Source organism: Furipterus horrens, unplaced genomic scaffold, assembly GCF_987537825.1.
Source record: "Furipterus horrens unplaced genomic scaffold, mFurHor1.1.pri manual_scaffold_2, whole genome shotgun sequence".
NCBI classification, from domain to species: domain Eukaryota; kingdom Metazoa; phylum Chordata; class Mammalia; order Chiroptera; family Furipteridae; genus Furipterus; species Furipterus horrens.
In genome coordinates this window covers 193,206,603-193,232,026 of record NW_028327172.1, presented here as the reverse complement: position 1 = coordinate 193,232,026, position 25,424 = coordinate 193,206,603, and the positions used below count along the sequence as shown (strand labels likewise).

Below are 25,424 nucleotides of genomic sequence, written 5' to 3'. Positions count from 1 at the left end.
TTATTATTTAATTTATCTGTTCATTTAAAAAACGAATAAATTGTGATGAATGAAAACTTTGCCTTAATTTGTAAGATAAGACGGTAGGGTTCAAAGAAAATCTTTAGGCCATTTACCCTTTCCTCAGAGTACTGGTTCTCAAACTTCAGTGTATACAAGAATCATCCACAAAATGCTCAACGTGCAGATTTCTGTCCTCTTTCAGACTTCCTGAATCACTCTCAGAAGCTTGGACTCTGAATTATAAATTAATAGGCCAGCTAATTGAGGTGGGCCACATTTTAAGAAATGCTACTCACCACGAAGACTGTTCTTTTCTTAGCTATTGAAGGTAGGGTTCTTTGGCTTCTACCCCAATCCTGGTTTGTAGGTCCTCAGCTGTAATTAACTCTGCCATGGGACACAGAAAGACATGTACTATTTTAAGTTTACATTCAGGAACTTACTTAATCCTTCTAACAATCTAATGAGAGAACCTGAGGTCCAAGGAGGTTTAGCAACGTGAGATTACATACACAAGAGGTGAGTCAGATCGAGGCATTTCGGCTCTGCAGCCTATGCACTTAATCGTGATGCACGTTACCTCTCAGCAGTGGTTAAAGCAGCTCAGACTTAAAATTTATCAGGAAGAACACCAAGATACACTTGACCTGGACTGTGGAAGGAAGCAAATGAACTTCAACTGCTCTCCTTGGCGGCCCATCTGGCCTCACCAATGGTTTCTTCAAGGCTCTTGAAGTTTTCACTGATTGTCTCCTCAGGGTTCTTCCAGCTTCTGTCCATAGCAAAGTTCCAAAGCTACTCTCACATTTTTAGGTTTTGTTATAGCAGAACCTCCTTCTGGTGCCAAGATCTGTATTCGGTATCTCTTACTACGTAAAAAATTACTCCAAAATTTAATGGCTTAAAACTAATGAACATTAAGTGTTTCTTTTCCTCAGAGTCTCCCAGGATTCTGGGAGTGACCTACCTGGGGGCTTCTAGATTGGAGCATCATGAAATTGCAGCCAGTAGTCACCAGGGCTATCAGTCATTTGAAGGCTTTGACTGGGGCAACTTCCAAGGTGGTGGTTCACTCAGATGGCTTAGAAGTTTGTGCTGGGTGTTGGTGGGAACTCACAATTTTTCCCTCTGTGGGCCTCCCCACAGGCTGCTTCCATGTCGCTGCAACGTGGCAGCTTTCCTGAGTGGGCCATGCATGAGAGCAGAACAAGCTGCAGTGCCTTTGATGACCTAGTATGAGAAGTCGCACACCAATATTTCCCATCAAAGTCTATTTGTTAGAAGCAAGTCACTAAGTTCAGTCCACATTCAAGGACAGGGAAATTAACTACCTTTTAAAGGAAAAAAGATAAAAGGATCTGTAGACATTTAAAAGCCATCATTTCTGCATGTGCCAAGTACCACTAGGTACTTTGCAAATATGTTTAATACCTTTTTTTATTGTATTTTTTCCATTACCATTTATCAGCCTTACACCCGCCCCTTGCAGTCACCACAGTGTTGTCCATGTCCATGAGTCCTTTTTCCTTTTTGCTTGATCCCTCCCCCAACCCGTAGCTGTCATCCTGCTCTCCATCTATGAATCTGTCTCTGTTTTGCTTGTTAGTTCAGTTTGTTCATTAGATTCCACATATGAGTGAAACAAAATGGTATTTGTTTTTTTTCTGACTGGTTTAATTTACTTAGTTAATGTTTCCAGGTCCATCCATGTTTTTGCAAAGGGTAAAATTTTCTTTTTTTATGGCCAAATAGTATTCCATTGTGTACGTGTACCATAATTTTATCCTCTCATCTACTGATGGACAAACGCGAGCAAAGGTCTTGAATAGACACGTCTCAAAAGAAGACGTACAGATGGCCAATAGACACATGAAAAGATTCTCAACATCACTAAATAATCAGAAATGCAAATTAAAACCACGATGAGATATTACTCTCATGCCTATCAGAATTTCTATCATCAGTGAATCAACAAACAAGTGCTGGTGAGGATGTGGAGAAAGGAGAACCCAGTGCACTGTTGGTGGGAATGCAGACTGGTGCAGCCACTGTGGAAAGCAGTATGAAGGTAACTAAAAAAATTAAAGATGGAACTGACTTATGACCCAGTGATTCCACTTGTGGGAATTTATCCAAAGAACCCCAAAACACTTAATTTGAAAGAATATAAGCACCCCTTACATTCATTGCAGTGTTATTTACCATCATCAAGTTCTGGAAGCAGCCCAAGTGTCTATCAGTAGATAATATCGTCGTCGGCAGCCGTCCGTCTCGAGAGATGATGGTGTAGCTTCTTAAGAGTCTATCTGCACCGCCGAGAATGGCTGTGCAGTCCAACTCGGGAGTGACACGGTATCTGTCTCCTCCCGTGTTGAATCGACATCTTGTGATGACGCTGGAGTGTCCTCTCCAGTGAAGCTGAAGCTACAGAGCCTGGGCGGGGTGATATGGAGGGTCTGCTGTTGCCCATGCAGCAGACCCCCCCTCTCTTCGCAGCTGAAGGGTCCAAGGGAAAGACGGAGTCAATACAGCTTGGCTTCAGGTGCGCCGCAGGAGTTGCCGGTGTTGACTACAACGTCAAACCGCCTTAGGGACTCCGGCTCCGGATTTTCTGTCGGGGTTTACTCCCTTAGCCTTTCCCCTGAAGAGGTATGCCGCAAGGCAGCGGAGGTTTTTTTGGAGTCAGAGTTTTCCTTCTCTGAGTAGATAATATAGTCATGTGGATAATATAGTGTATAACCACATGGCACACACTGTTGGCTTCCCCAACAGGTATTCTTTCTTACTATCACAGCTCTTTTTGTTCAGGTGTTTGGTAGCAGTGGGCTCGGGAAAGATTGACCCTCTCCAGCCCCAGAGGGTGAATTGTGATCAATCCAAAAGCAATCTGGCAGTTCCATTTCCTTTTTCCAGTGATTGGTTAAGGGGCGGTTGTACGATTGAGCCAAAGGCACTTCAGGAGGATTCTACTGGTAAGGTTCGAGGAAAGGTTTTTCTCCCTAACATAGAGAGGTGCCTGGGAAGATGTGCACCCTTTTTTCCTAAGACTGTGTCTGTAATGCCTGGGAATGTAGTCGCCAACATTCTAACTATGAAAAGATAGACCTAAGACCCAAGCCAATGTGTAAGGATGATGGAGCATGAAAAGAGAACCTTTGTTCTTGATGACATCATTGAGCCCCTGAATTGACCCTGAAACCAGTCTTTAGCCACCTTGTTTGTTACAGGAGACAGTAAGCTACTTTTGGTTGGGTTTTCTGTTGTAGCTGAAAGCACACTCATGGGTATACCCTATTTTACACATTAGGGAACAGATGTTCAGAGGGATGATGTCACTTGCCCAAACTTTTCGCAGCTAACAAGCAGCAGAACTAAATTTCAGACCGAGATCTGCATGTCCTAAACACCTGGTACTTCTTTATTGTATCCAGTGACTTTTCTCCAGCAATTCTCAGGAGTCAGAGAAGAGACACAGAGACATCCGTTGGGTTAAGCAAGGTGAGTAATTGGCAAAACAGGTATAGTAGAGGGTCAGTGTGGGAAGGAAGTGAGGGGGGAGTTAGGGTGCTGTGTGTATAAAGTTGAATGGTTAACTGTGAGATATAGACTAAGGGATCAAATGGAATCTAGAGGGGGCAGATAGAAATGGATGTGAGTAGGGAAGGTGTGCAGATAAAGAGCAGATTCAGGAAGTGTGAGGGAGAGGGAAAGTGGAAGGAGGTTGTAGGAAGGGAGAGAACTTCAGAGTTCAAGATATTAGGGATGTGCCTATTTGTTTCCAACAGTTTGATCTGTTGCTGAACATGGAGCTGATGGTTATCAGAGTGGAGAAGATCACAGAACTGATACCAAATTTCTGGATCACCCATTTACTCAGTGGTCCCCAACCTTTTTGGCACCAGGGACTGTTTCCGTGAAAGAGAATTTTTCCATGGACGGGGAGAGGGGCATGGTCTCGGGATGATTCAAGCACATTACATTCAAGCTCACCTCCTGCTGTGCAGCCCAGTCTGTGGCTGAAGGTTGGAGACCCCTGCATCTATGTACACATTGCACAGGATGGTGACAGGCAATGGAGTGCAGAGGAAGATTGAAAGTCTGCTGAAAATAGTGATGGATTAAAAAGTTTCTTTTTTTTTTTTTTTTTAATTTGCATGGTCCCCATCCTTCACGCTGATAGGATCTGATTCACACAGCCCCACTTTGAAGAAAGATAAGAATTATCCTGCTGTGATCAACTGTTTTGCACTCAGTGGAAGATGAGAATGAGATGGATGAAGTCAACAGGAGCCAAGAAGATTATGGGAATGGACTGTTGCTCAGCTCCTTCTGAAATAATTCCTTGCAGTGGTACTTCATTCACTGTTTTGCATGAAGTCACTTTCCTGCCCATCTGTCCATCTGAATATATGAAAACATATGAAATGTACTTTAAAAATAACCCACTATTTACATAAACAAGAATTGATGGCACTCTCCTGAATCTCTCTGGTAGCTCTGGTGTGGATGGAGCTGTATAATAAGACATGCTCACTGTCTATTTAAGCTCTGGGCTTTTTTTCTCCCATTGTCCTGTCTTTTCTTAGATAAAATTAATTTCTTCCCTCCAAAAATAATGCCTGGCATTTGGTTTCTTAGGAATCTATTTTTGAAGCACCTTATTATTTTTTTATTGCACTCATTAAATTATTAGCTAGAATTTCTGAATATAGTTTCTCCCTTGGCTGTTACATTTTTTGGTTTCTGTCCTTGGAGTCAGGTTAATTTTATGTCCTGTGCCTGTGATTTCACTGTAAACTAACTCAACTCTTTTTACTAAATAGGCAGGATATAAATAAATCAACCTATATGTTTAAGGAGAAAAGTAGCCAGGTACAATAGCGGTACTTACCATATGAGCCCATTTGTGCTTTTTAAAAACTATGTAGATAAATGCACTTATATACCATACATCTCTTTCTACACACACACACACACATACACACATGAATGCAAACCCACACATCGTGAGCTGCAATGACTCAGAGGGTATCATGATCAGAAGACAGTAAAACTCATTCTAATCTATATTTGTATTCCTCAAAGGTTTTACATAAGGCACTTTTATTTTACATAATTTGTACGAAACACCTCTTTAAGTCTGCATTCCTACAGCCCTCCGGTCTTCCGCGCTCTCCTATCCTGTAGATGCCTCAAAGCTTCTGTCTCTATCTTACTGTCTTCATCCATCAAAACCCTCTCCGCTGTCTCTTCCAGTGCTGGGCCTCACTCACCACCCCTTCCTCTGTCTTTCTATTTTAGTTTAGTTCTCTCTCTGTAGTGAATAGACCAGGGCCTTTTGCATGTAAGTCTCCTACCTCAACTTCTTTGGTTTTCACTTACAAGCCCCCACCCCATTTTCTTATCTGTAGAATAAGGCAGTGGGAAGTAGGAATGTAGGAGGTGGGAAGGAGTCAGGGTGTATATGTCAGAATTGTTTGTAGGTAGGGTGATATAAAGAAGCCATGAATACTACTACAGTAATAATTTTTGTCTGTGTTACACATGAAGAACTTTTGAACACTTCTATGAGGAACTGAATAGAGGCCTCCTTAGGGGTGGGCAGGGGAAGTCAGAGGTAGGAGAGGGACATTTCACTTTCATTGAGCAGATTTTTAAAAGACTATTGCTTTTAGAATATTATTTTTTAAAATGTCATAATTTAATGGATTCTTATTTTTAAAAAATATAGTGAAAATTTACTTGATAGAGTAAATTATCTAGTGTACAAATGATATGTATATTATATTTCACTTTAGGCTGCTTTCTAGTACCAAATGTTATAATGAGATAATTTAGCTGATAGGGGATGATCCAATATTATCAGGAAAAAATTAGATCTTTTCAGATTCTTAAATGGATACTTAAACTGCTAGAAGAAGAGAGGAGAGATCCAGGCAATCTAATATGTGAGTAGTAGGAGTTCTAGAGGGTATTATGAAGGAAAAACCAAATTTAATAGATACCAATTTTCCTAAGCTAAATGAAGGCTATGCTGTATTTGCAGTTGAAAGTGCTCACTAAGTTCTTGGCAGGATTGATGAGAAAAAGCACACGGTTAAACCTATCCTGAAAGAATTCTTGAATCCCAAACATAAAAACTGTATGTTTATATACAGAAAGAAGAAATTACTTGCAAAGGGAAAAAATCAGACTGGCATCTGGCATTGGAGTAATATCTGTACCTAGTGAGAGAAAAGGAATGTAACCCAAGAGGTCCTCCTTCCCAGCCAAGCATCATTCACCTGCCAGGGTGAAAGAGATGCAGAAATGTAAGGATTCCAGGACTATGCCACTGATATGCCCCATCTGAGGAAACTATGGAAAGAGGATTCTAACTAAACAGCAAAGTAGTGAGAACAGAGATCTCGAGAAAGGAGAAGGTGAACTAGAAAGGAGAAAGTGGCAAGTTAACACTGAGCTTTGTAACATGCATACCTACTGATAGAATGACCAGGATTGCATACTGTACATGTTAAAAGAAAGACTCTTAAGATAAATGAGATTTACCTAATGAAAGCAAATTTCTCTGCAAAACTCAAGAGGTGGAATTGTGGGGTGGGAAGTGGAAAATAAAAACATCTCAAAATATCTTATTGAGGTGGTTGAAAAGTATCAGGAAGTAGATAAATATGCAGAAATGCCTTTCCATATAATAGTAATAAAATATGTTCGATGATACATCTTAAAAAAGAAAATAACCACTAGAGAAATGGAAAGGCGTAATATTTTGTAATTAGTAATGGGTAAGTGGGAATAAATTATAACAATTCGTTAAAAATAAAGTGGAAAGAAAAAAATAGAAATAAAAAAGTTAAAGGAAAACCATTATAACTTAATACTAGTATAAATATAAATTAAAAGAAAAAGGAAATTAATGAAATAAGTTCAAAAATAATTATAGGCAGGAGAAAGTATCAAGAATATCAGTGATTATAGTAAATGTAAATTAGCTCAATTTTCCTATCAAAAGACAGACTGCAACATTAGGTTAAAAACAAAGCCAGCTATATATGGTAAGCACACTTAATGTAATAAAGAAGTGTTTTAAAGAGATTGGAAAAGCAATATCATATAAATACAAACAAACAAAACTATGAGAACCAATATTAATATCAGACAAGGTGGAGCTATTGATAAACAGGAAGAACATTGCCTGTAAAAGACACAAAATATGAAGATGTGCGTCAAACATAAAATAGCTAAATATGTATATTTAAGCTAAAGGATTATTAGCAATGTAAGTTAATTTCATAAACATGAAATTAGAGTAGATTTCACTATACCTCTTGTAGAACTAGATCGAACAGAGGAAAAAAATAAGACCATACAAAGACTAATATAATCACGTATTTGCTTTAATAAACATATACAGAATCTTATGCTTTAAACAGAGACTACATACATGTTTCCAAATGGCCATTGACTATTTATAAAAATTGATCATAAATTTTGCCATAAAGGAAAATTAAAAAATTTAAAGTAGAGATTTTTACAGATCACATTATCCAATGAAATTCAAGTAAATTAATGAAATTAGAAATAAAAATTTAATAAAAACAATTAAACATTTTATTTAATTAGAACTTAAGAAGACCACCCTCCTAAATAATGTTTGGTCAAATTATAAACTAAAATTAAAATTGTAAATTCTCTAAAGCATAAAAGGAAAACCAACATAAGCAAACCTACAAGACCCAGCGGAGATGTACGCAAAGATTAGAAATATAAGAACTCAGTACTCATCTTTTAAAAATAAAAAAAAAATAAAAGAAAGTAGAAAAGGAAGTAAGTTTTGAAAGGCTTATATTAATGAAATGTGAAAATAGTAGAAAAGATAAATCTAAAGCCCCTACTGAAAGATAAACTCATTATGAATCAGAAGGTACAAAAAAAATCTAGTAAAAATTAAAATACACATTTAATTCATCAATTGTACCTACAATTCTCATGGAATTAAAAGCATAAATCTCAAGATATACATATATTCAAGGATATTTATTGTAGTAATATTGGTAATGGCAAAAACTGGAAAAGTGACTGCTTTGCAAAGGAAATGATTGAACAAGATACATTATAGCAATACTATGAAACACTCTGTAGCCATTAGAAATGATGAATTAATCCTTTTCCGGTTACCTATTGTTGTGTAATAAAGTTCCCCAAAACTTACTGACGTAGAACAACAATTTTATTAAGCTCATGAGTTCTGTGGGTGAGGATTTCGGACACAGAACAGCAGAGACTCCAAGCACAATGGAGGTGGTTGGTGTGTTTCCCATGGTGACTGAGGCCTCCTTTGGAAGACATGAAAGCTGGGAGAGACTCTGTGGAAGGAACCTGGAATTATCTGGCAGTTTGGTGTTAGCTGAGACCTTTGCTAGAGCTGTCTGCTAGAACTTTTACACATGGGCTTCCACGGTAGCCTGGGCGCTCTCATGATAGCTGGGGGGCGGGAGAGGTGGGACTGGGAGAGAAACTGGGAACTAGATAGCACATTTTTATAGCAGAGCGGCAGGGTTCTGGGAGACAGCAAGCAGGTAGTTAACTTTGGTTGAGGGGCCAGGTGGAGGGCAGAGGTAAACAAGAAAAGTACATGCATGCCTACCTACCTACATATGAATATAAGAAAGTGCTAGCAGTGGAGGTAAAAACATGGAGCGTGGGTGTGGCAGTGTTACATGTGTCTGTGGATTTGAAAGGACAACATTTAGAACAATGGAAAGGGCTGTGATGTGCACCAGATGTGAGCTTCACAAGTGGCATTCTCTCTGGGGAGCACTTGTGATTAATTAAGATGGCGGAATTTCCAATTCCATTACCTATGTTAACAGAAATGGATTTGGGTCAAAACGGTGACCCTATTGTCATTAGGGAAGATAGTTTTGTTTTTCTTGAAAAAGACGTTTCTTCCCAGATTTTATATTTGCTCTGCTATTTCTGTTGGCAGTCTTTCTCTGGTGTAACTCTGACCTGTGGGACCAATGTGTGAATGATTACATCTACTTTGTGGTTTTAAAATTTTAAGTTCAATTAATTATAAATGGTAGTGGAAGGATTACTTTCAGACGTCTAGATGTCACATTCCTTTTGGGGTATCAGTATTGCTTTTTGCTTTTTGGAACACTTTATTGTGTGTGATTAAGTGATATATCTGCACTTGTGAGCACTGTTATGGGTACTGGTGATGCACACCTTTCTTTCCTCTCTTTGCTTGCTTGTTTTTGGATTTTCTCCCAGTCATTAGTATGCTGAAGAGGTTGGGGAGCGGAAGAGAAAAGAGTCTGAATGCAGCAAACCTGAGGACTATTGCTTTGTCTGGAGTTCTTGGATAAGGCTTGCTTTCATGAGGGTTGAAATCAGATTTAAGTGGAAGTCAGCCAAGGAATTCACTAATTTCCCAGAACTACCAGGGTCAAAGAGACCAATGCCCTCTGAAATTATGCGTGACTGTTCCTTTTAGACCTTTAGATATCTGAGGGCCTTGTTACAACTTGACCACTAGAGGTCAGAAATTAGCCCATGAACCTTGCACAACATCAAGAGAGTAGATAACATCAATGTGTTTTTCATTTGGTTCACACTTCTCATGAGGTTCAGAATACTAACCAGATACCTTAGAGATTTAAAGGGAGCCCCTGTATCTTTTTTACACCAAATTTTAGCAATTGGATTACTTGGAGTCTTCACTCTAATCCACCTCAATCATTAACCTCAAAATTTTTTTCCACTTACTCACTATACAGACTTATACACACTCACCATCCCAGCGTTTTTAAGTGCTCATTTGTGGAACTATTTTAAAGACTACCAAGAAAACAGAAGATGAACGAGGTAGACTTCTAATAAGAAGACATGCATGAGCTCAGCAGACCTCATCCATTTCTGTGCTCTAATTAGAAATCGTTGACTGCATATATTTTTTTCAGTTGTATCATTTGGCCAGATGCTACCAGATGAGATCATTTCCATTCAATAGCTATATATATCAAGTTATACATTAACTTAAATATTGAGTTAATGTGTCATGGGCCATTTAAGACAGTACAACTGTATTTCAAATATCTTCATTTTCTTCAGTGATGTCTTTTTTACTTTAGTTCATCTTTGGTGTGTTAAAAAGGGATCAAAACTAGGGAGAAATGACATGGCATACATATTTTTTACAATGGAGAGATTTAATTATTTTTTGGAACTTGTTTGAGAATTCGGTTTTAATCTTTCAGTGAAAGCAGATTGGCCTTTCTTTAGTGGTGTCTTCAATGATTTTATCAGTTATTTGGGAATTGGTAGAAGCATGTAGATATGTATAGCCTGTCACTGGGTTGAGTATTTTCTCAGGCTGCTCCTGCCCTTGGCAAGCCCCTGCCAAGTGAAAGGTCACAACCACAACATGCTATTGCCGTCATTGTTTGCTGTGGGCCTGTCCCTGCTGCCAGGAACTAGACTGGAAAACAGGAGCGGAGCTCCAGGACAAGGCTGCTGCTCCTCCGCCTCCACTTACCCCCCCCCCCCCCGCCCCCAGCAGGATGAGTGCCATCTTGTGCCTTACCTGTTGCGGCCTTAGCTCCCAGGGATAACACTGGGTGGCAGTCGTCATGCAACCTGGCCAGAGAAGCAGTTCAAGGCTGTCTGATGACATTTAGGTTTAGTTGTGGATTATTCTCTAAGGTGTAGGTGGGCATTATGGGTTGAACTGTGTCCTCCCACTGTGTCCTCCCAAGATTCATAATCCCAAGTACCTCAGAATGAGATCTTATTTGTAAGTAGGGTCTTTATAGAGATAATCAAGTTAAAATGGGATTATTTTGGTGGGCCCTAATCCGTTTACACTGGTGTCCTGATGAAAAAGAAATTTGCACACAGAGATATGCAGGGAAGGAAGGTAATGGGAAGAAACACAGGGAGAAGATGACTAGCTACAAATCAAGGAGAAGGGCCTGGAGCAGGTCCTTTCCTCACAGCCTTCAGAAGGATCCAGCCTGCTGACACTTTGACCTTGGACTTCTAGCCTCCAGAACTGGGAGGTGATACATTTCTGTTGTTTAAGTCACCCAGTCTCTGGTGCTTTATTATGGTAGCACTAGCAAACTAATGCAGTGGGTTGGGATTAATTGAAGCCAGCTGTGGGAGCTTAAGTCAGAGTGACTGCTTCACTGCAACCTTCCCAGCCACATGTATTTATCATATATGACAGTCTCCCAATATCCAGCACATGACCTGGCCACGGTAGTATGAACATTTGTTGACCAAATGAATGAATGAATCTATGACGTTCCAAATTAGTTACAGTCAGGTTGTGTTCTCACTGTGTGAAGCCTGGGCCAGACTCTCATTAAATATTTTGAATATCACTCTTACTAGTAAACCAGCAATATTTCCTTTCTCCTCTCCTCCCTTCCCTTTTCCTTCTCCTTCCTCTTTCTTCCTTATTTTTTCTCCAGAACTGATTATAAGAAAAAAGATACGATTTGAAGTTTTAACCGACAAACCTTTCTTGATTTATTTATGAATTTAAAAGCAATAAAGCTTGTGAGAAGAACACTGAAAATACCAAAAAGTATAAAGAGAAAAGAATTTAAACGCTCTCCATTAATCCCATTCAAAACGAAAATCTGCTAACATTTTGGTGATTTTCCTGTCCAACATTTTTGCTTTGTATATAGATTAAGCAAATAGTTGAGATAATATAATGTATATTTTTGTATCCTGCATTTTGCAATGAAAGTTAAACCATGCATCTTTTCTTATGTTTTAAAAGTCATTATAATAGTTATAAACATACTCCATAAAATGGATTACTGTAAAGTAATTATTTTCCTGTTGTTGGACATTCATGCTGATCAGTTTTCAACATTGGTAATGGGATGAACGAACATCTGTCCCCATTTCTAACTACTTCCAAAACGAGATTCCTAGATTCCTTTATCTTTTATCATCTCTTTTTTGCTTAGATCACTGCTCATTTCTCAAGGAGTGGAGAGTGTATCATTTCAACTAAAAAACCCTCTGGGTGATACTCACCGGCAGACCCTTCACCTTGCGCAGCTCTGGTTGAGAACTTCAGGAGTAAGGCAGTGAAATCACTCTGTGGAGACTGGGAGAAGTGGGAGAAAATATGAGACTAGGAAAATGAGACCCTTTTTTCACTTAGTGAACTTGAATTACTCAAGCTCCATGTGCTTGCATCTAGAATTTGCAGTCAAAGCAGATGTCACTGACATTGGGCCTTGTTCTTCCTGCCTTCCAGAATTTCCCCCCAATTTCCAGCCTGCAGGAGAGGAGGTGGCCTGGGGCAGTGCCTAGCTGAAGCTCAACTATGAAAACAGAATTCACACACTATTCCAAATCTGGGTTGATTATGAAAGGTTAGCTAGGCTCTCTGTGGGATATTGGGTGATCTGGTACCATGCAAAGGGAAGGGTGGGAGGGAAGGAAGTAGTTCTTTGTTGTTTTGCTTTTTAAGATTTCTTGTTCAGCTAGAGGCCAGACTCAGTGAGAGGACACAAGACTTTTTTTAATGTCAGATAAATGATCTCATTCTCTGTCATCAGATCATTCATTCGTAGAGTGTAGGACTTGGGTTCTCCTCACGGCTGCTCTCAGTTCTACATTCTACCGTTTTCTCCACAGTCATCAGGCACACAGACCTTACTTTGGGAGAGCACCTCTACTTTTATAAGTCCCTTGTAGCCTGAACATCTATCTGCTGGAGTCACCCTGTCCTTTGAAATTCAAGTAAAATTGTCACAACTAAACACTTTTATCATGAAATGAGGGCAACTGAAAAGAAAATGACTGAGCATTTAACTTAAGCAACCAGAAAACAAGCAACAAAATAAATCCAAGATAATAATGGGGATGAATTTTGTGCTCAGAAATGAGTACAATCTAAAAGCAGTCTTGGAGACTCGAGATCTAGCAAACTGAAGCAGCATGGCCAAGCCTTGTGGGTTGCGGCCGAGCGGAGAAGCCCGCAAACAGGTGGATGTCTTCAGGCAAAATCTTTTCCAGAAGGCTGAGGAATTCCTCTACAGATTCTTGCCACAGAAAATCATACATCTGAATCAGCTCTTGCAAGAGGACTCCCTCAACGTGACCAACCTGACCTCTCTCCGAGCCCCATTGGACATCCCTATTCCAGACCCCCCACCCAAGGATGATGAGATGGAAACAGATAAGCAGGAGAAGAAAGAAGTCCCTAAGTGTGGTTTTCTCCCTGGGAATGAAAAGCTTCTGGCCCTGCTTGCCCTGGTTAAGCCAGAAGTCTGGGCTCTTAAAGAAAAATGTATTCTGGTGATCGCATGGATCCAGCACTTAATCCCCAAGATTGAGGATGGAAATGACTTTGGAGTGGCAATCCAGGAGAAGGTGTTGGAGAGGGTGAATGCGGTCAAGACCAAAGTAGAAGCTTTCCAGACAACCATTTCCAAGTACTTTTCAGAACGTGGGGATGCTGTGGCCAAGGCCTCTAAGGAGACCCATGTAATGGATTACCGGGCCCTGGTGCACAAAAGAGATGAGGCAGCCTATGGGGAACTCAGGGCCATGGTGCTGGACCTGAGGGCCTTCTATGCTGAGCTTTATCATATCATCAGCAGTAACCTGGAGAAAATTGTCAACCCAAAGGGTGAAGAGAAGCCATCTATGTACTAAGCCCAAGGCTAGAAAAGAAATAAATTACCAATACTTTGTGTGGGTTAAAATAAATAAATAAATAAAAGCAGTCTTTACCTTTCTGTCATCTGTCAGTGTTGATACAAATGAAAGAATCAGAAATGAGTGAATTAGGAAAGAAAAATATAACAAGAATTGGTAAGTAAAATCAAAAGCTGGTCCTCAAGATATATAAATGTTATAAAGAAAACTCTTGCAAGACTCACCCAGAAAAGAAAAGAAAAACACATTCAGCTTTAGGCACGAAAAATAGACCCACAGATACAGAAGTGATTAAAGAACTAAAAGAAGAACTAGCAGTACTCAGGCAGCATGTGCCTTTTGGGTAGATTTCAGTGATTATTAACAGAACATGGGCACACTTTATCACTGTAAAAACAATGCGCAATCTTGGCCTTCCAGCTGCAGTGCTTCATAAGGACAATGGTCAGGCTCTTTAGTTAACAATGGGAAGTTGCCCAGGACTCACTGAAGTTTTTGAAAGGTTTGAAGAAAAGGTTGTCCAGGGAGACTTGCTAAATGTATTGGTTAACTGTAGAAGAAATGAGCTGCTTTTGAATATGAGTGGCACATGGGCCTCGGATGGGATATGACAGGTTTGTGCAGCTGCTGCTTGAGAACCCCAGCGGGATAAGACTCACAGCTGAAACACATCATTCCTGTCTTATGCTTTTCTCTTTGCTTATAACTTGCTGAGTTTTTGCAGCTGGTATTTCTGTTCGATTTGCTGTGCAGCACCCTACCCTTCTCATTTGCAGTCTTTAGTTTTCTGTCTGTCTTCAGGTGCAGAGTTTCATTTTTATGGATATGGGCAGGTGGCAGAAATGTTAAAGCCATTTATAAGGATTAGATGCATTTCTGGAGTGTTTATTTATGGGTCATATCAGATATGAAAGCATTTTGGAAAACTACTGTCATTAAAACACAGCAAAATAATATTAACTGATGTTACCAAGACTGTGTTGCATGGAGTGTTCCTAACTTCTGGTATGTACTAACTCATTTAATCCTCTGAACAGTCCTATGAGGTGTAGATGCTATTATTTCCCCAATAAACAGTTGAGAAAATCAAGGCACAAAGAAGCTAAATAACTTTCCTGAGGTTACACAGCATAGTCAAGATTTGAACTCAGGCACGGTGGTGCTAGAAGACCATACTCATATCTATTCTATTATTGCCATGTAATTTTGAAAGAATGATAGATCATGAAATACCAGAAAATATTGTTTACACTTTGGAATGGTAAAGTCTTTCTAAGCAACCTCTAAAATTAAAAGACACCATAAACAAAATTAGAAGACAAATAACAGACTTTGAGATATTTTTGTAAAATATATATAGACAAATTGTTGCTATCTTTATAAACAAATTTTCTAAATCAATATGAAGACTAAACACAGGTATAAATATGCATTTCAGGAAAGAAATACAACTGACTAGTAAATATGTGAAAAGATGTTGGCTCTCACTAATAATTAATTAGCATGATACCAGTTTTCAGTTGACAAAAACTAAAAAGATTTATAACATCTAGTGTGGTGCAAGTAGAGGCCAAGAGACACTCATACATCATTGGTGGACTTCTCTGGAAAGTAATTTGGCAATATCTGCTACCATAAAAAATACACCTGCTCTGAAACCCTGCAAAGTCTCTTCCTGTCATTTATTCCACAGGAATACTTAATAGATCGTGCATGCTTGCATTCAAGTGTTCCATTGTTTTTGTATGATACAAGTATAGCATTGTTTGCCATAGCAAAAGAGTGAATTTTCATCATTATGGACTAAATTAGTTATAGTACTTCCATATGATGGAATATTATGCTGTAATTAAAGGATGAGTTTAATCTATTTGGAAAACTATCCATAGCATATTGATTGGTTAAAAGAAAACAAAAATAAGATGCAAAACAATATGTCTAGAATGACTCTATTTCTGGTACACATATGCAGATACATGCAAATATATATTAAACACAATAATATATGCACATTTTTGGCTCTAAAAATCATTCTATATTGAATGGAAAGTATAGCATTTCTACCTGTTCTCCTGAGGATTTGGGAGGCTGATGCTTATTGATAAGCTCTGATATCCAGCTTCCAATGAACGTACAGCCTTTTGGTGTTTCACTTTTGCTGTTGTTTTTCTCTGTCTTCCTTGACTTTCTAAAAAACCTGCTCACCCGAGGCTACTGTGTATATTAGATTTTTACTGAGAATTTGGCGGTAACATGAATATTGTAGCAGAGTACAATAGGTGACTTAATATTTCACGTTAGTCATCTTTATTCCTACAAAACCTTTGGCCAAATCTTTTCTCCATTCCTCCCCCAGATAGTCATTGGTGGCCCTGGCTTCTCACGATATTGCTATAGCTCCCTCACTCTTCTTCAACCTTTTGCATGCCAGCCCCGAACACCCAGCTTCCTGTTCATTTCTCCTGGATTGCAATTCAGAGATAGTATTGTCATCCCTCTTCTAAAAGCATTTTTGTGACAACTTTATCTTGTAAATTAATATATCAGTTAGGATTAGGTTAGATGATGTGTGATAGAAAACCCCAAAACAACACGTGGGACATGCAAGATAGGAGTCTATTTCTCTCTTTAGTGCAGATGAAACGCAGAGGTGGGTACTCCAGGGCGGGTGTGGCAGCAACTGATGAGGGAGGGCCCCAGCCCCTTCTGCTATCTTGTTCCTCCAATCTCAACTCATGGCTTCTATTTCATGGTGCAAGCTGGCTGCTCAAACATAAGCATTTCAGAAGAATAGGACAAAGAAGAGAACATTTCTTCCTATTTAAGGACATTCCTGGAGGTTACCCACACCTCAGTAGCCAAAACAGTCACATGACTACATTCAGCTGAAAGAAAGACTGGGCATGTAGTTTTTCATATGGGTTCCCATGTGCTCAGTTGGGAATTATCTTCTATTACTGAGGAAAGGGTTTTGGGGGAGTAACCAGCAGTCTTCCACAACCAGCAATGTTTATTTCATGTGCAAGGAAAAGTATACACAGAGGTAAAAAAGAGTGTTCACTGTGGCTAGAACAGGATGCGTGTTGGGAGATCAGGCTAGAAGGGTAGGTAGGGGCCATGTTGACTTGCAAGGCTTTGAAATTCAAGCTGGGGAGTTTGATTTTGGCAATAGGGAAGCTAAACAAATTATTTTTTTAAAGATTTTATTTATTTATTTTTAGAGAGAGTGGAAGGGAGGGAGAAAGAGAGGGAGAGAACATTGATGCAAGAGAGAAACATTGATCAGTTGCCTTCCATATGCGCCCGACAGGGGACCAAACCCGTAACCCAGGCCTGTGCCCTGACCAGGAATTGAACCAGTGACCTTTCACTTTGTGGGACAATGACCAACTAACTGAACCAAACCAGTCAGGGCCCAAACATATCTTTATATTTGATATAAATTCTTCCAGGGATTTATATTCCCTGTTTATATAAGTTACTTCATGTATTTAATGTAAAAATGATAACCTATGAGGCCCCATATTTGGAAAAGAGAAGAATGGTAAAAATAGGCTGCCTCCCTAAGACAACTTCTGCTAGTGGTTTTGGTTTGTTTCCTCACAGTCTTTGAAAGCATTGCTATAATCACAGTGCATATACAATCTCAAGTCTTATATTTCTTTTCTTTCTTTCTTTCTTCCTTCCTTTCTTTCTTTCTTCCTTTCTTTCTTTCTTCCTTCCTTCCTTCCTTTCTTTCTTTCTTTCTTTCTTTCTTTCTTTCTTTCTTTCTTTCTTTCTTTCTTTCTTTCAACATAACCTTATATCATAAACTCCTTATGTGGCCACATGGTCTTTCTAAATATCATTTTTAAATGACTGTGCAATATCCCAGTAAAATAGGGGATATCACCTTTTTTTAATGTTTTTCAGCTTTATTGAGATATATTGGATTGGACAAAATGTCCATATGGCTTTTTCCATAAAATTAAAGACACATTTTTCATTTTCACTGATGACTTTATTTATTTGGATATCTTGAGTATGTTGGCTATCTCTCCTGTGATATAATGTTGATTTTTCTCAATTAATGTCTTAATTTGGTCGCTATCAATTTTAACTGGTCTACCTGAGTGTGGAGCATCATCTAGTGAGAAATCTCAAGCACAAAACTTTGCAAACCACTTTTGACACATTTGATCAGTCACAGCACCTTCTCCATACACTGCACAAATCCATTTTTGCATTTCAGTTGTGTTTTACCTTTCTTGAAATAATAATGCATAATATACTGAAAGTGTGTATTTTGTTCCATCTTCAGTATTAAAAGGGCTACACAAAAATTCACCAATTTTGTTTTGTTTTTTAAAATTCACACTGATATGACACCCGTCACAATACAATCTAACAAAATTGTTTTGAATGACATTAAAGACAACTAAGTGCTACTAGAGCCATCTTATGGAAAAAACCATATAAAATTTTTGGCCAACCCATATTTGACATACAATATTCTGTATATTTTACCATTTCTATATGCCATTCTACACTGTTGGCTATTTAGGTTGGGTATTGGCTAAGGTTTTTTGTTACCTTTTGTAAGACGTTAGTAGCTTCATGTTCAGATTTTTGTTGTTACTACACTGTAAGATGTTCAGTTTCATGTATTAGAATAACTAACTGCAGTTTAGATAATACAGGCATTTAATGATCTCACACAATAAAAATTAAGAGTTGAGTGGTTCAACAATGTCAGGCTTCTATCTCTGCCTCTCTGCTGTTTTCTGAGCTCTCCAACTTGTGCTAAGATGTCTGCTGTAGCTCTCAGAGCATCACTTTCTGTAAGATAACACCCAAAGCATGAAAGGAAGGCAGGGGTTTCCCGATTGTGTCTCCCTGATCCGACTGGTTAGGAACACCTTTCTTAGAATATCCAAAAGACATTCTTGAACATTTCACTGATTAGAACCAGGTCACATGGGTACCCGTAGCTGCAAGGGGAGCTGGGAAGCCAGGAACCAGAACATTCTCTTTCACTATCTTAGACTGGACATCATGATTCATCCCCTGATTTGGGATGTGTTGCCCATCCCAGAGTAGAAGTTCTTTTAGTAAGGAAAAAAAAATGAATATTGGGTAGGTAGTCATCCAAGTTAATATTTAAACATTGGGGCTTATTGTGGAGACAAAGAAAACCACAAAAATGCTTTTTCAGGTTAAGGTCTCAAAACCTGCCCTATATTGCTACATGGAATAGAATAGAGAACCAAGCCCTCAAAGTACAGCACTGTGATTTCACAATATTTTTTTCTTTTTTAAACACTGAAACCACATCTGCCTTTTCTTTAAATAAAAAAATTCCTAGCAAACCAAAAAACTGAAGTGAAACAATGCATTAGAGAATCACTGAAGAAAATAAACTGTATGTTTATAGTGCTTTATCAAGAATAACTTGTGCCCTGGCCATATGGCTCAGTTGGTTGGACCATCCTTCTGTGAACCAAAGATTTGCTGGTTTGATTCCTGCTCAGGGCATGTGCCTAGGTTGCAAGTTTGATCCCCATTTGGGGCATGTACAGGAGGCAACCAATTGATGTTTCTCTCTTGCTTTCCCTTTCTCTCTCTCTAAAATCAATAGAAACATGTCCTCGGGTGAGGATTAAAAAAACAACAACAACTAACTTGTAATGTTTATTTTTCTGACTTTAGAGTTAGTACTTATTGATGGGTAAAAATTTTCAGTGTGAAAATATTAAAGAAAAGTAACTAAAAAATTATTTCTAATTTTAGCATTAATAGATGATCATTATTATTATTATTTAATATTATTTTTAGTATCAGATATATTAATATTTTTTCATATGAGATTATAATTTTATTGTATTAATTTTATATTTTACTTTTAATAAATCTATGATCCTTTAAAAACAATAGACTTTTCTCAGTTTTTTTGCTTATCTCTCTTTAGTTGACTGTGTACCTCTTACTGTGTTTTAAGAACTCAATTGGGAAAAGTAATTTGTTTTCTGGTAGGGAAAATGCTATAGAAGAAATTGATCTATAAAATTCTCTCATTCACTGGCTATGTGGCCTTATATAAACTGCTTAACCTTTCTGAGTTTCTGTTTTCTCATAAAATGAGATTGCTAAGAATGATAATAACACTGGTTTTTATTATTTTACAGTGATCTTGTGAGGAACAAATATGGTAATATACATAAAAGTACTTTGTAAATTGCAAATTAATTCCAAAAAACAAAAATTCCAAGTTAAAAGAAAACTTGGTAATTTAATATTTTCCTTTCAAAACATTAAAAAAAATATCATTAATTTAAAAAACAGGATTTAGAGAGCAAAAACAACATTATTTTATATTTTGAATAATAAATATCATAGAGATAGGTTTGCACAAAATTATAAGAACCATTTTGTTTTTGATAAAAAATCTTAGAACTTAAAATTTTTATTTGGAAAAATGTTTTAATAGAAATTTTACTTTTTAAAAGGTTTATGAGGTTAAAAAGTAAAGGAAAAAGGTGTCTGTTTATGACTAACCTTGAAATTTTATGTATAATTTTCAATGTCATTTGAAGAGAAAGGATTCATTAAGGAGAATTCACAAAAATACTCCCCTTTCTCCTAAATGATTAAAAAATACACAGCTATGATAATTTATGTAATAATAACAAGAAAACACTAGGCTTAGTTTGAAACCAAATCTTGCAATCGTTGACTGCACTTGTCACAAACATGTTTTCCTCTAATGAGCATCGAGCCTGTCCCACTACCTCTTTCTTTCTGAGCTCAGACACTGAGAAAATTTCCCAGAAGCCTCACTCTTATTTCTGAGTACTCCTTTATCTTTCCCACGAGAAGACAAAGCTACTAGATTGCCTAGGATATCTCTCCCAGCTATGATTTTTATCTTAAGGGAAATTTAAGACAGGACTTCAGGAGGTTTCATGCAAAAATCTCTGGCATTTCTTGTTTTGAAGTCTATATGGAAGAGGAATTTGCATCTGGTTGGAATCATCTAAATGTGACCCCTGAGAGGAAGATGACTTTGCAAGTTCAGCTGTGGTTCAGTTAGTCTCCTCAGAATCAACTGCTATAAAATTGCAGGTTGTGACATAAAACATATTGCAACTGAAGCCGTGACAAGGGATCATGGAGAAAACTTAGGTAAACTTACTCAATGTAGTTTAAAAAAAAAAATCAACAATAATTTTTCCATCTGGCTTAAAAAAATAATAGGTACTTATTATAGAAGATTTGGTTTCTTTTGCAGTACAGAAACTTTTTAGTTAGAGGTAGTCCTATTTGTTTATTTTTGCTATTGTTTTCCTTGTCTTTGGAGTTAAAATTCATAAAAACACCTTTGAAACCAATGCCCAGAAGCTTAGTGCCTATGTTTTCCTCTATGTATTTTATTGTTTTAGGTCTTACATTCAAGTCTTTAATCCATTTTGAGTTAATTTTTGTGCACGGTGTCAGGAGTCTACTTGCATTCTTTTGCAATTGGCTGTTCAGTTTTCCCAACACCATCTACTGAAGAGACTTTGCTTTCCATTGCTTATCGTATGTTTTTGGCTCCTCCGTTGTAAGTTAGTTACCCATGTAAGTGTGGGTTCATTTCTGGGCTCTCAGTTGTGTTTCATTGTTCTGTGTGTCTGTTTTTCTGACAATATTATACTGTTTTGATTACTATATCTTTGTAGTATAACTTGAAATCAAGGAGTGTGATACCTCCAGCTCCCCGTAGCCGCCCGCCCCGGCCCCCGCCGCCCCAGAATTGCTTTGGATATTCGAAGTCTTTTGTGGTGCCATACCAATTTAAGGACCTTTTGTTCGATTTCTATGAAAAATGCCATTGGGATTTTGATTAGGGATGGCATTGAATCTGTAGATTTATTTAGGTTATGTGGACATTTTAACAATTCTAATCCTTCCAAAACATGCACATGGAATATTTTTTCTTTTTCTTTGTATCTTTTTCAGTTTCTTTTCAATGTCTTAGAATTTGCAGTGTATAGGTCCTTTATTCCTTTTGTTAGGTTTATTCGTAGGTATTTTATTCTTTTTGACAACATGGATCTTGAGGATATTATGCTAAGTGAAATAAGTCATGGAAAAGGACACAGACTGTGTGGAATATAGAACAAAAAAGAAACAAACTAACAACAACAACAACAAAAAAAAAGCCCAAACAAACCCAAACTCATAGATACAGACAACAGAATGGTAGTTACCAGAAGGGAATGTGGGTGGGAGGAGGGGAAATTGGGTGAAGGGGGGAAAATATATTGTAATAGAAGGAAACTAGACTTTGGGTGGTGAGCACCCAATAGACTATGCAGATGTTGAATTATAATTTTATACAACTGAAATTTATATAATGTTATTAACCAATGTTATCAAAACAAATTTAATTTAAAAAAAAAAGAAAATTTGGGAAGTACAGAACAAGAAGGAAAACAAAAATCACGTCTATCCTGTTACCCAGAGGTTACCCCTATGAACATTTGCATATGTGTATATAATAACATATTGAATTCAAATTCAAGTTTTGTATCCTGCTTAATTTTTACTTAACAGTAGTGTATTGTTAGTATGTTCTCAAATCATTAAATATTTTTTTTACTTAGAGTGAACTGAGGACTCAGTCTGAGGACTGAGCCACCAGCAGCAAAGAAATGAAATCAGTGCCTTCTAGAAGAAAGTGATTTCCTCTACTGTCAAATCTGTCTCTCTCAGAGTCCATAACTATTTTTCCTGATAAACAGTGCCAGCTGGTGTCAAGTCTCAGCTGGGTGACATGATTTCTTTTTTTTTAATGGGCCTAGTTGCAAATTATAAATAAGTACAAACATTCACAGAGATGTTTCAAGCTAGTTTTCTCCATGAAGGTTGCATCAGTACTAAAGCAAATGGAATTCACAGTTTTACTTAGTTGACTCAACATCTATCATTTGAGCAAGTGGGTATTTCCAAGACAAGAAGTTATTGGTAAGGGAGCAGGGATCTGGTATCTAAATCTGGTTTCCCAATGAGCAGGCCAAATTATTTCAGATTTACCAACAAGTCAAATATAAATTTTCTATTGAGGTAAATAGCAGCATAAGGACTATGCTACTTTCTGGTAAGCTTCCAGAGGTCCCCAAATTTATTAACCATTTTTAATATGGTGAACAGAATCTTAAACAAAAAACTACATTCGTCCAAGGCAAAAAATCAATACATATTCCGGGCATTTGTGTAAAAAATATCTAAAACTGCTATATGGAATTAAAATACCACCAGTCAACTTGTTTTCAATTTCCTTGTGTTCATTATATGTTTCTATAAAATGTGTGTTGAGATCATGAACTGACAAGCCATATCAATTCCGTTTCTGTGATTTTCAGAAGACAATGCCACGCTTTTTCTGTGAGTCAGTATATGTCTGCAATAGCTTCTAGAGTTTTATTCAGGAGTGCACACATAACCATTTTTACACATGCCCTTCACATTTGTGTCCAGCACAACTATGCAGCAGTGGCTGAAGTTCCTCTTGCTTATTTGTATAGTGGCAATAGCTAATAAAAATAGCATCTAAAAACGAATGTGTCTAAAATTCATACCTATCTATACACTAACGCAGGAAATGGGAGGCATCTTTGGGGGGGAAAAAAAGGAGAAGAGAACAAAGAACTATTTTTTAAAAGTGGGAAGGACAATGTTTGTTTGTTTGGATGAGAATAATGGCAGCTGTTGAAGTTAAAAATTAATCTTTGTCAATGAACCATGTGGAATTCAGGATCAGGCAATCATACTTGGGGTGTTGGGTACCCACCTGGTGTCAGAGACCTAATACATAATATTAAAATGATATAGTTGTATTCTGTAGTCAAGGGTAGCAAGGATATTAGCAAAATTCAACTGGCTACTGTCATAAAGAAATGTAAAGATGGACTGTTGAATCAGGCTGTACTATTTATTGCCTGTGTGATCCTGAGCAAGATACATGAGCTCTCTGGGCCTCAGTTTCCTCCTTTGCAAAAAGAGAGAACAGTGGTACCTACCTCATAATTGTTGGGGTGATTAAGTAAGAAAATGAAAAGTGCTTAACTAGCACATGTTACGTGCTCACTAAATGGTAGGCCAGTGTGATTATTATTATTGTGACTTGGTAAAAAAGATCCAGGGAGCAGGCTAGCTAAAGGACAGGCCAGCACTGTGCCACTGTGTCTCAAAAAACTCCTACCACCCCAGAATTTTCCACCAAATACTTAGCTCTGGTCATATTTCTCTCTTCATGCCAGCAATCATGAAAAATGACTTACAAGGATTCAAAGAGGCTCAGAAAGGATCAGAGAGGTGGGGAAGTGAGCAGTTAGTGGCGGGCTGGGGCTGGTTGGTTGAGCCTCACAGGTAGGAGATGCTGTGCACAGAGCTGGGTGATCAGCTCCTCTCTCTCAGGTATGGCTGGAAGAGAAAAGAGCTCTCATCAGTGTGGAGCAGTTGAATGATCATTCAACTTAGGGATGTATGCTGATGTTAAGGACCATTTAGCATTAAAATGGCTATTGGGTGTTTTTTAAAAAAGACCTACCTCACTTATCTCACTGAGGACTTTCCTGACCACTCTACTTAAATATGCAACCTACCCAAGCTTTCTATCCCTCTTCTTTGTTTTATTTTACTTTTATAATTAGCATACTATATTACTAAATTATCATGTTTGTTGCTTATCTCTCCAGTAGATGTGAACTCATGAGGGCAGGTTATTTTATTGTTGTGGTTATTGTTTACTGCTGTCTCCCTAGAGCCTAGCACAGTGCTCAATAAATATTATAGCAAGTGCTCAGTAAATATTTGTTGAATGAAGAAAGAAAGGATAAATTCTCATCTTAAGGCATTTGTAGTGTGCTGAGCAGATGACATCTGAAGGCATTTCTGAAGTGTCTGTGTTTGTTCAGATTATGCATAAGAAATAAAGTACCTCTAACCACTAGATTAAAAAATTTCTAGATCCTTTTAAACTGTTGAGACAATAAACACATGGCATTAGAATCCTATGCATGATGTGTAGGCTTGTATGACTTCACTCAATGAGAATATGGGCACTGGCAAAGTTTCCCCAATTCTGAAATTCAACAGTTGGTATTCAAACAGAGGGTAGAGATGGAGGGAAAAAACTCCAGAAGGCAAAAGCCCAAAGCACAGGTGGCTAGTAACAACCATTGTGTATTGTCTATTATATTCCAAGGACTATACAGCTTTTTTATAAAGCCACTCTAAGACAGACATTATTATACCCATTTTCCAGCCAGGAAGATCAGAGCCTCATCCTTGCTCGTAAGTAGAGCTGGGATTTGAATCTTGCTTTGTTTGAATTCAAATTTAGGCTTTCTCTAAAATTTCAGATTGTCTTTGAGTACAAGATTCAACCTGTTCCCTCTGGAACTGTACAGGAGTTCTATTATTTTGAAAAGATGACAAGTTAGCACTCACTTGGCTTTGCCTTATAACTGAAAACTCTTGTAACCTCCCGCTCTTGAGCAGGTGCGCTGAGTTGCAGTTGCCCTGTGATGTTTGAGCCCAAACCGAAGATCCCTATCAAGGCAACGGGTAGAACATGAATGCGAGCAGAGGCAGTGATGGCCTTCTCCTGCTGCTGCTTCTTTAAACAAAGCAGAACTTCTTCATCGGAGTGAAAGAAGTGTGCTTTGCGAAGTCCCCTGGGAGTGCGGGCACTTGCCCCA

The 25,424-nt window shown here is 38.0% G+C and overlaps 1 pseudogene; it reads left to right on the top strand.

The window, feature by feature from the left end:
* Positions 1-12,953: 12,953 nt before the first annotated feature.
* On the top strand, positions 12,954-13,738 carry LOC150020208 (proteasome activator complex subunit 2 pseudogene; annotated as a pseudogene).
* The last annotated feature ends 11,686 nt before the right edge of the window (positions 13,739-25,424 follow it).